Raw genomic sequence first — 12500 nt, 5'->3', positions numbered from 1 at the left:
AAATTAGTTCTGTCTGCTGCCACCATTCTAACTCTGATACCAATTTAATGACAGAAGATAGTTTAGTTTTCTTACAAGAAACAACATAACACACACACAAACTCACGGACCATGAGATAAAAAGCAGACATCCACCCAGCAGCCTTTTCTGAAGTATTTTGAGGCTGTAAGATTGTTGTGCACAGCTTTTATATCAGGGACAGGTCACCTGGTATTCTAATGTGACTTAATATTCAGTTAGTACTTTAACCGTAAATTTTTGTAAACTCATTTTACTTCCAGTTTCTGGGTTTGTTACTGTGAATGATTATGCCTCTGCAATAATTTAGCTCTTTTGATAATTTAAGAGCAGGCAACTGCCTGTCATTTGTGCAAGGCACTCACTATGCCTTGTTTGTGTGATGAGCATAACCAACCGGACAGTGCTGAGATGGTAACATTATACTTCAGATGAGAATGTTATGTAGAGATTATCTGATGTGTGGGTGTTAAGTAAAGATTTATGCATAATAAAATCATTTCTGTTACAGCTAATTTCATCTGCTGTGGTTTTAATTTGTTGCCTTACTACTCTAAATGAATGCTAGCTATTATAATATCTTGTACTCCCAATATTTGTGTCACATATCGTAATTTTAGGTTGCACCCATATCATTTTTCTATCCTTCCTGGGATTATTCAGCAGGTGAAGACCATTTACTTATTTATTTTCCACATTCCTCCACAGTCCAGTAAACATTAGTGTTTGACCATTCATTCCTCTTGATCCCAGAATTCCTAGAACATTGGGAGAGGTATGCAGGAGCTGGTGCTTGTGGCCATCATCTAGCAACGAGTGGGGTTTATGACATTTTATTACTGTCCTAACATGCCTCCCTGTTGGCTGGGAAGGACTTTGCAATGCCTGTTATACTGGATCCAGCATGAGTGCTCATTTCCATGCACCCTTGATGACCAGTGAAATGACATGCACACTCATATGTCTCAGCTTCTTTGCTCAAGAGTTCTGAACAAAGTGAAAATTAGTAGGGGAGGGGTCAAGGGCCCCAAATCAGGAGCAATTTTAAATATTACTCTCATACACTTACAAAAAGGAATAGCTCAACAGGTTTTTGCATCCACATGCATTTTTGAACAATAAGAATATGTCATCACTGGCATTGCTGATGACTGCAATCTTCAGCGATTTACCCGAAAATCAAACTTTTTATGAAGGACAGGGCAAAAATATGAGGCAAAATTGGGGACATCTGGTAAGTATGAGCTCAGTCCTTCCTGGATGGATGCTTCCTGAATTCCATGTTGCAGAAGTTGCAGTATTTGTCCTTCCTTTGTCTAGAGTTCTTGGTGTGAGGTTTTGCCAACACCTTTACCCAATGATGAATGGGCTGTCATCAGCTTCTCCTTCTAATCCTTACCCAATCAATGCTTCCAGTACCTCAGCCTGTACTGGTAGTTGGTCCATCCGAGGTGCAGTCAGGGCTTCATCCTTCTATATCAGGAGTCAATATCACTGCATTTATGACTGCACTATGCCCGAATGTACCATCTGGGGAGAAGCACTGCTCATACAGGCATAAGAAGTCAAACAAAGCTGTGCTGTACATTTTCTGCTGTTCATGTACTGCTAGCATATATCTGGCAAAATCTTGAGTCTGCAAATTTGCTGTTGGTTGGTTACAACTGCAAATTTTTGTTTTGCTACTGGTAATTTGTGTGTGTCCTAGTAGGTGACTGTATGCTTCTAAATTAATTTACAAAGACTGCCTTCTGTGCAAATAGTTATAAGTTAAAGGTGATGACTATTCAGGGACTGAACTGAGATTACCTACAGACAGTTACATTGTTTGCTGTGTGATTATTCTGTGATGCTTCTGGTAGAAAATGCAATGCTGGACTTAATAGTGTATTCGGAATTTGTTAATATAATTTAGGTTCACTTGTCTGACTGAAGAAGATAACTGAACTAGTTTCATACTGTCATCTAGCTAATAGATCTGCCATGGCTCTTAACTTCTGGACTAAGCCAAAAATAATGGGGAGGGGGGACTGAAAAACTAAAAATAGGGATACTTTTTAAATATTGCTCTTATAAATCTAAAAATGTTGATAGAATAACAGGTTTTCCGTTAGCATGTGTTTTCTGAAGGGTATAAAGTCTGAAATTCAAATGTGTGTTATTATTTAGTTATTGACTTCAGTCCTCAATGATTTGCCAGAACACCACACATTTTATGTGTAACAGACCAAAAATATGAGGCAAAAATCTGGACATTCTGCAAAAATTGAACAGTTGGGAGGTATGATATGCTAGATGACTGCACATTTCTGTTATTTCTTTCATGGCTGGGGAGGAGCTTATAATAGCTGGCATTCAAACATATAAATAGTAAGACAAGTTACAAAAGTGAGAGTTGCCAGCTCCATCCGTTTTTCTTTCAGGCAGTGCAGTACTTCATAGGAAACTAGAATACACAATACATGTGCAGGACTCTGAATGAAGGTATGCAATAATTTAAACACACACACGCACACACACACACACACACACACACACACACACACACACACACACACACACACACACACATTACATTTCCTTTTTTCAAAAATAAACTATTCACCCATCTTCTAAGGTAGACTTATGTAACGTTTAAATGGCAGTTATTTTCAATGAATACATCATTACAGCAGTTTATAATTATATCAGAAAATTTAGCTATCTCAGTACTTTTCATATTTTTTAAAACCTTGCAGTTCTGAAATACTTTCCACTTTCCTTTCTTAACTTTCTGAATATCTACCTCATGCTGTAGGCAAAGAATACAAGCTTGAATCTGCTAGCTCAAAGTGAGTCTTCATTTATCTCATACTGAATAATAATACCGAAGTATACAATATATATCCCGTCAGTTAACTCTGCATTCTTCCATTCTCTTTCATTACTCTGTTATACTACATACTTGACAGAGTTAAATAATGTAGTTAAAAAAAACAAGCTTATATCCTCTACTGATGTTAACCTTTATTGGTAAACTAAACATTAAACTACATAATCACAAATGGCCCATGATATTACTGTACCTGATCCCAATAAGAATAAACTAACTGACAATTGTCTGGGTGATGACTGCAGTCAACACTACATCAGATGCTTTGATGCCCACTCAGTGCTACTTACTGTGAGTGACCCCTATCTATCATAAAAAAGGACTGTCTATGAAATGAAACTATTATTACAGATAACTGCAGCCATGCAATTAACAATATTTTATTTATTTATTTGGAATTTGGAAACCAAGTAAGTGGACTGACCCTTTTCAGCAATAACTTGAGCTCCAGAGGAACAAAATGTCTAATAAAATAAAAAAAAATTATAATAAAAATGAAGCTACATCACATATACATACACAAAAATGCATATCAAAAGTAAATACACATAGAAAAGTTGTAGCAAGAAACAATGATATTCGCAGTATTTCAAGTAATATGGAAATATATGCAATACTTACAGTATTTACTAAAAGAAAGTGACTGTTTTGATGACAATTAGCTCTTTTGGTCCAGATAATATACTGATCTAATTCCTGGTTGATATAAGACACCCCTTATCAGACGACCTCCTTCTTAAATCAGTCAACCACATCCTTTCTACCGAATATGTACCAGATAGAGAACTATTGTAATACATTCCCCTCTATAAGGGAGGCTCCACCACAGACCCTGGCAACTAGAGACCTACTAAACTAGCAAGGTGATGGAATGTGTCATCGTGAACCTCATAAACAGAGACAGAAGGAACCTTGCAATCCCTAGACTCTAATGAATTTATCTTTGTAAAAGTTAGATCATGTTCATTAATTCTAGCAGACTTCTTTGAAAGACTGACAGAAGCTCTAGGCGAGGTAACACAATGCACGCAGCTCACAATTAATTGAGGATTTTGGCACTCTTTCCTACTCTGGCCTCATCAACAAACTGGTCAAACTCAATATAAATCCATATGTGACCCACTGGATTGACAACTGGATTGCTGCATTTTCTGATGGGTATGAAGTCTGAAACTCAAATGTCTGTTATTTTAGTGACTTCAATCCTCAGTGATTTTCCAAAAAAACACACATTTTATGTGGTACAGACCAAAAATATGAGTCAAAAATCTGGACAGTTGAGAGGTATGGATCTGGTAAAAGACCCAGTTGTGCTTGTATTAAACTTAATGACACAGTATCCTCCAAGAGGGTCTATATCACAATGTTGAACTAACATAAGTTCGAACATTGTAATATCGAACCCTAAACTCCGAAACCCAATAATAATGAAAACACAGAACAGCGATTTTTTTTCCCAGGGAAAAGAAATCACTGTTCCGTGACAAAAAAAAAAAAAATAAACCTTAAACTTAAACTAAAGTGAGGGGCTTCACCCCCCCACACCCCCCCAATGTGGGGGGGGCTGTGTCCCCCACACACCCCTATTTAAATATACCAACTCTGAGATTGCACCACAGTGGAGGAAATAGCAAAGCCTTGAAAAAGGCCCACCGATTTTTTTCCCTCGGAAACAAAATCGATGTGCCATGGCTTCGCTATTTTTGAATTTTGGACTTTTGGGTTTGATATTACAATGTTCAAACTTATACAAGTTCAACGTTGTAATATAGACCCCTCCGGGAGATTTGTCATCAGTGGTGTACTGTAGGGCTCTGTTTTAGAACCACTTTTATTTGGTATTTATGTCAAATCTGACACTGAAGGCAACTGGATGACCAGGTTTCTGAGTGACTACAAGCTTTAATCCATTGTCAGCTCCACTGAAGATGCCCTTATCTTTCAACAGTGCCTAACTTAGACATACCCATGGTGTCAAGATCATGGTCTTAATACCAGAACTGTAGCATCATGCATGGGAAACAGTAACAATCACACCTACCACATAAATTATACTTTCTTAAAACAGACACTGTCATTACAGTCCTAGGCACCTTTGCAGATAACAAACTCTCCTTTGACTGCTACGTATCCACTGTCATTAGGAAAGCCTTATACCTCACCCAAATGCTTACTAAAGGCATCTTCTATTGGTCAAAACAGGTCATTATTCCCCTGTACTCATCACTCATCAGGCACTTACTGGAATACAACATACTCTTTACTTTGTATTTGTCCAAGTACCTAAACAACTTGAAAAATCCCAGGAATTCTTCACCAAAAAAAAAATAATAATAATATTCAGGTATGATCGCCCAGTGTTGCCCAGTACATCTAAAAGCCCTATCTCTCTTCTCTGTCTCCACTCCCTTACCACACACACACACACACACACACACACACACACACACACACACACACACACACACACACACACACACACACACACCACACACGCACACACACACACACACACACACACACACACACACACACACACACACACACACACACACACACACACACACACACACACACACCTTCTAAGTTCTACATGATAATCCCTACATGGCCTGCAATGCTGTAAATGACCCAGTCGTGCTTGTCCTGCTGCATATCCCTAAGATGGGTACTATTACAAATGTAAGTTCACGGACGCTAAGTCTATACTGCAACAAAACTAGGACTTATTGACAAAACAAATACCTCTCCCAATGAATCCTCCACTTCTGTTACAAACTCCTGCCTTCTGTAAGGCAAAGCAGTTCCCTCACTATTTTTAAATCTGACCAAGATGAATGGATGAGAAAATGCAATTTTATCCCAGGACTAACCTGCTATCCATTAATGATGGAGGATGTAATTAGGTAGCTGTACCAGAGGGACTGCAGTGGGCTGCATTCAAAAGGCATAACTGGTCTATTTTGTAGTAATATCCTATGAACTTTTCTTAGTAAACTGATTGTAATTTATGAACTACCATTATCTAAACAGTGCCTGCTTTGAATTCAACAATATGTTGTTGACTATTCAGAATAAAGTATTTCTTATTACCAGCAAAGCAGCATACTCACTTGTTGTTGCCCCCTCCTAAAATAACTTTCTTTTTTCTACAGAATATATTGAGAATATGTAATTACAGCTGAAACTGATATATTAAAATTCTCATATTCAAACCCTTTAATTGATCATTTAGTAAAATAAAAAGTTAATAAGACTGTGGACACATCTGTCTTTTTTTTTTTTTTGCTTGCTCATCTCTACCTTTTTTTGTTTCTGTTAAGTGTTTGAAGAGTGGACACTTTGTACCTCTGAGTTGGCCAAATGTAACCTGTATGGCATGGTGTATGCCTTAGCTGTACACTTACCTATTATAATCATAGGATCAGAGGAAGTTACTAGGCTATTGTCCCTGAGGCCATTATAAGCTTACCAACAGTTTAGCCCATGCATAGACAAATCAGCACCTGATGCCCCTGTCCAGCAGGGACACACGTGGAATCCCACGGATGTATTTTCTATTTTCCATCCAGTTATCCAGGTTGCTTTTAAAAAGGAGTAAAGTGGTACTCTGCTTGACATGGAGAGGGAGTCTATTCCATAGATGGGGGAGTCTCTGGGACACAAATCTGTCCCACCAACATGTCCTATTGAAGTCACAGACCAGGTTGAGGCCACGTGTGTGGGTTACTTGAGTGGATCTTGACTTGCGAATGTGCAGCAGTCCCATCAAGGCGGGGTCCGAGATCAGATGATTTATGATTAATACTACATTTGGTTGACAACAGATCTTTGGCTAATCATACTCAAGAATAAATTCTGGAAACAAAGAAAACAGAACAACACCGGTAGCTAACTAAAAACTCCAAGACATTGTAGAAACTAAATAAAAAGAAGAGCTACAGTGTGTATCAAGAAATCCAAGAGAAGGAGACTAAAGCCAATGAAGATGAGGTATTTGAATATTATAGATGAACAAGAATGGGGCAGCACTGTGGCAAAATTTCTACCTCACAGGTTCAAGGTTACTACTGTAATCTCTGGTCACTCTGTGTGTGTGTGTGTGTGTGTGTGTGTGTGTGTGTGTGTGTGTGTGTGTGTGTGTGTGTGTATAGAGTTTTGCATATTCTTCCCATGCTTGTGTGAGTTTTCTATAGATACTTCACCTTCCAAAACATGGTAGTTGATTGCCTTTATGGCCTGAGATGGGCCTGAAAAGGGTCCAAGAAGAACCAGTTCACTCACCCTGGTAAGACACAGATTAATTAAATTAAAGATGCTACTTAGCCACCTGACATCATTGAATCAGCATCAAACCAATTTTGAAAAATAGACTGAAAGTCAGATACAAAAGAGACTTACATATTTGGCATTGCCTTTTGTATGGCTGAAGAAGTGTTTTTTCATTAAAAAATACATTAACTTATTTTATTGTTCTATAAAAAGTTGTGACTTTTCACATCTGTTGCCTTTTTTTTATTTTATTTTGTGGACATTGTATAGCATGTTTTTGTCCAGCGGTGTATTGCTTGAACGGTAAAAATAATTAAAGCAGAATGAAAAGTAATGAAAGCCTTTAAAGTGCAATAAATTTGTCTCATTTAAATGGTGGTGGCCAAGTCTACCTATATTAATATGTCAGAAAAGTGCTATTCAGGCATTCCAGACATTTGAAATGAAGTAAAGTAACTGACAGGGGAAGCCAAGAATTTCAAGTTTCAGCTTTCACTATTACAGGAAAAACAGACACTACAAACAAAATGTACTTCTGTTATACTTTATGGGAACTCGAGTTGAAATATTATCCAGTCTTCCCCTTATTTAACAAACCCACGTTTTGATAATAATTAAAGGAATTATTACCCCATAACAAAAGATGCACCATAGGTTCATATTAGGGTAGTTACCATAAACAAGTTAAAAAGCTGCTCCCTAAACTTTCGAAGATGATGTGTAATAGACTCCTCTCACTATTTCTTTATAGATTTTTTTTAATTTTTATTTTATTTTATTCATTTGTTAACCGTGTACGCTGTCTATAAGTGCTCCTTTTCAGGGGTGCTCTGGGGGCACTACCTGCGACTTGCTGAGAGTCACACAGTAGGCAAGTCGAGGTAGACAGAATTAAGCCCTATAACCTTCACTACAGGAAGCAGTTCATTAACACTGTACGAATATTTGTTTTTAAATTACTGCCTTATATATGGCAACACCCTTCAGACAAGTCTTTAATATCTTTATCAACCATGTGATTATATCTACAGAAGAGAAGCAAACCTGCATCTTTCTGTTACCAAAACAATTACATCTGTGAACATACTTCTCAACCTCTTAGAGCAAAAAATCTGGACAAAGCCTAAAATGATGGGGGGAAAAATATGGACAGATTTTACATATTGCTTTTACAAACTTAGAAAGTTGATACCAGAAAAGTACAGATTTTAGGAGGAATACACCAAAAATATGAATAAAAAATCTGGACATTCTGCGAAAATCTGTACAGTTGAGAGGTATGTAATGTTCCATGAGAATTCAGATTCATCACCACTCTACTCATTGTGGTTTACCTTTATATAGCCGAAAATCACTCGTGCAATTGCTCATATGAGTGAATCGTAAGCACAAAACACAAAACAGTGACAGTTTCTGATGTTTGAAAATCAGCAAATTAAAAAGCAGATTCGCTGATTTTTGAAAACAAAAGTCGATTAAGAAGTGTAATGAAGTGTAATGCACATGGGCACGTCCCTCTGCATCCCCCTACTTTAATATACTAACTCTGAGATCGCACTACAGTGGGGAAAGGGTCATTTTCTTATCCCCACTATAGTGCAATCCACCTCAAAATGCCGAATCTGCAATGAGCGAATGTCACTGTGCATTTGCTCATTGCACATTCGAAGCATTCTGCGTTCGACGTTTGCAAACTTTGCAAATTTCCTTTCAAACATCTGCTGTTCGCCTGTGTGCAGAACGCACATATGAAGGTAAACCCTCATCATCACCTAGATGGTGGAGAAAACAATATCAAACCAACCAAATAACTATCTCAGTGAGTCTTGATTATTACCAAGCACACAGCATGGTTTCATAAAGCGTTAAAGAGTACCTGTACTGCACTCCTATTAATTTCAAATAGCACATTAAATGGAGAAGGTAAGGGTCATATAGCAGGAGCTATGCTTGTTGATTTGAAGAGATCCCTTCACTCATTTGATCCTTTGTTATTAATATCTCAGTTTTAAGTCCTTCCACTTTGGTGAAGGAAAACTGTCATTGATTTCAAACCTCCTTGCTAGTAGGATTGTCAAGGTCAAACCTGCTTACAGTTTCTCTAATATTTGCAAATGTACCATAAAGACTGGCACTTGGATCTTTCCTCCTCTCAATTTGAATTGCAAAACTATCACCTGCCTACCTAGCCTCCAGCATACACTTCTTGCTGATGATTTGGTTATCTGCTTTGGATTTAACATACAGTATATCTGTAATTCACTACAGAAGGACCCAATGCATATATGGAAATGATTCAGCATTGAAAAGCTGTAAAGAAGTGCAGCCAAATCCAGCAACATATCATTTGGTATGTAGCAGACTTAACCTCATCTAGTATGGCTGACTGTGTTAGGCAGCATAAGCAGAAAATAAACTGGGTTTGGCACTTCCATAAGACTGTCACTCAGGTTATGTTTCCATTAAACTCGGAAAAAACTTGAAATGTCGCACAAAATTAACATGCATCTTAAGGACAATCTACAAAAATATAATTATCCCTTGAACAGAGTATAAGAGGAGAAATTATAAAAGGAGAAGAGTTGGCATAATGGTTAAGAACTTTACCTCACAAATGCAAGGTGCAGAGTTTGATTCTGGCCTCTGGTTATTAGCTAGGCTTGTAATACTCTGCAGACTGTTATCCTGGTATTTACCTATAAATCTAGACATACTTGTCACCCCTTATATTAAAAGAAAAACTACACTGACTTCATTTTGCAGATTCATATTTATGTCTCCTTCTGGGGAACATCATTATGAGTTACTTAGTATGGCTTCCTACCTGCTTGTTGCTAAACTTCTTAGCCAACAAGTTATAGTTTGAAAATATGACAAAAAGGCCAGTACAAAATATAAAAAATCACCAGCTTGCACTTTATTAACAAGAATGTTTCAAATCTCTAGCACTTTGGCAAGAAATACCTTCTAGGAGTACATCAGTAAGGAAAAAACAGTGCCATTTTATACAAACATTAACTATAAATTATAAAACACTTAACTAATTAATATCTAAAACCTTAAATACTGTATTCCTATTGTACTGAGAAAACAATTATATCAAAAGTTTCCATGAACATTCAGTATTAAGTCCACAAGGGCTTAAAGTATTGTATTTTAAAATATAAACACTTTCTTTATATAACAAATGATGTTTATTCTTAAACTCAGAGTTGCCAACACCCCAATTAACGTGTTCTAGGATGCTGGCTTGCAGAGAGTCTGGGTTGCTATTGTGAAACAACTTAAAATGCATGGCAACAGGACTAGCAATGTTTTCTATTTTTATGTTTCTAATGTGCTCCTGCAGTCTCAATTTAAAACTTTCCTTAGTTTCACCTATATAAAAGAGACTGCAGGAGCATCTGAGAACATAAATAACATTAGATGTTATATAAGTAAAATGTACTTTAGGACTAAAAGGAACACCATTGATATAACTAAAAAAATTAACAACATATTTGCATGCTGAGCATCTAGTACAACCACTAGTGCCCAGAATACTTAAAGTGCTGCATAACTTATCCACTGGCTTAACAAATTTACTGTGTACAATAATATTCTGTATGTTCCTACCGCTTGTGTATGAAAATATAGGAAATCTGCATAATGTATCACAAAATACTTTGAATTCAAATAAAAATGGCAAAAAATGCTTTTATCTTAACTTGTTAATGAGAAAAAAACATTGTCAGAAATAACTATATACATTTGCCTGATTTTTAACTTATCCTGTCTAGTATTACTGCCAGTATATCTTCTGTAGTGTTTCATAACAGAGGTACTGGCTGCTGACAAATTTTTTTTAGTTTAACCAGTGCCTTCTGGATATCTTTCATGAAATAACCCCTTCTCAAGAACATATTTATAGAAGTACACATTTCCTTGTACAATTCATTTTCATCAGTACACAGTCTATAGACTCTCAGTAACTCTCCATAGGGTAAAGAATCCAGCAGATGAGATGGATGGCAACTGGTTCTATGTAAGAAATGATTACTGTTGTCAACCTTTCCATTAATTTTAGTTTTAATTTTTCCCCCCCACTACACCTGTTAAATCAATATCCAGAAAACTTATAGTTGGGCCCTGTTGAAGTCCATCAACGTTTATTTGAAACCTGTTTATATCCAAATCTTTAACAAAGGCAGATAAATTAGTCATTCCACCCTTGCACATAAATACTAGGTCATCTATAAATCTATAATAGGAAACAGCACAAGTTCTAAAAAAATGATGTCTATATAAATATTCCACCTCATAAAGGCCCATAAAAAGATAAGAATAGGCAGGTGCAAATGATGCACCCATGGCAGTGCCTATATTCTGAACATAAATATCTTCACAAAAACAAAAATAATTATTAGTAAGACAAATTCTATTCGTTCCAATACATAATAACTTAGTGGACTGTCGCCTAACAAAAACTTAATAGCTTCTAAACCATGTTGATGTTATATAGAAGTGTATATACTTTTAACATCAACAGACACCCAATACATGTCTTCGGTCCACTCAATGACTTTAATTTTTTTCTAAAAAATCAAAACAATCTTTTATAAATGATGGTAGCTTCATTACATAGGGTGATAAATAACTATGCAGAAATACACCTTGTTTCGTAAAACATAATGAGTAGCAGAGATAATGGGTCTTCCTGGGGGGCGTTACATGCTTTTATGACGCTCGGGTAAACAGTAAAAATATGCTATAGAAGTATTTTCATTATATAGCTTTTTATTTACATCTTGTTCAGAAAAATACCCAAGTCTGTAACCTTTAAAAAGTAAATGCGGAAATTCTGTTTGTGCATTTTGATAAACACATTGTCACCTTCACATATACATCAGTATTACTAAGATGTTCCAAGCACATTTCCATATACTGATTAGCATGCATTACTACTAAACGATTCCCCTTGTCAGAGGGTTTAAAGACCAATTCATGTTGTTCCCCCATATTTTTAAGAATTTTCCATTCATCTTTTGACAAATTGTAAGAGAAAGAATTCCCTGTTTGCATAAATTCTTTACATGTATGTTCTAAAGAAAAACTGACCATAGCTGAAAATTTCTGCATGCCCTCATGCAGAAAAAGAAGGACAAAATCACTGGAACATTTTACAGATATAGTGTCAAGATAACAGTAACCATTTAACTCGTCTATATCAGAAGAACATGAATAAAAACTGTCATCTGTATCTGAAATGTCTTCAGTAGAAATTAAAGTATCATTAATGCCAGCATCTAAGTTATTTCTAGAAAAATAGTTGAGGAAATGTAATTTTCTACACATTCT

This window comes from Protopterus annectens, chromosome 10.part0, assembly GCF_019279795.1.
Source record: "Protopterus annectens isolate FY-2018-M chromosome 10.part0, PAN1.0, whole genome shotgun sequence".
Classification (NCBI taxonomy): domain Eukaryota; kingdom Metazoa; phylum Chordata; order Ceratodontiformes; family Protopteridae; genus Protopterus; species Protopterus annectens.
The sequence above is the reverse complement of the archived record's forward strand: the minus strand, read 5'-3'. Positions refer to the sequence as shown.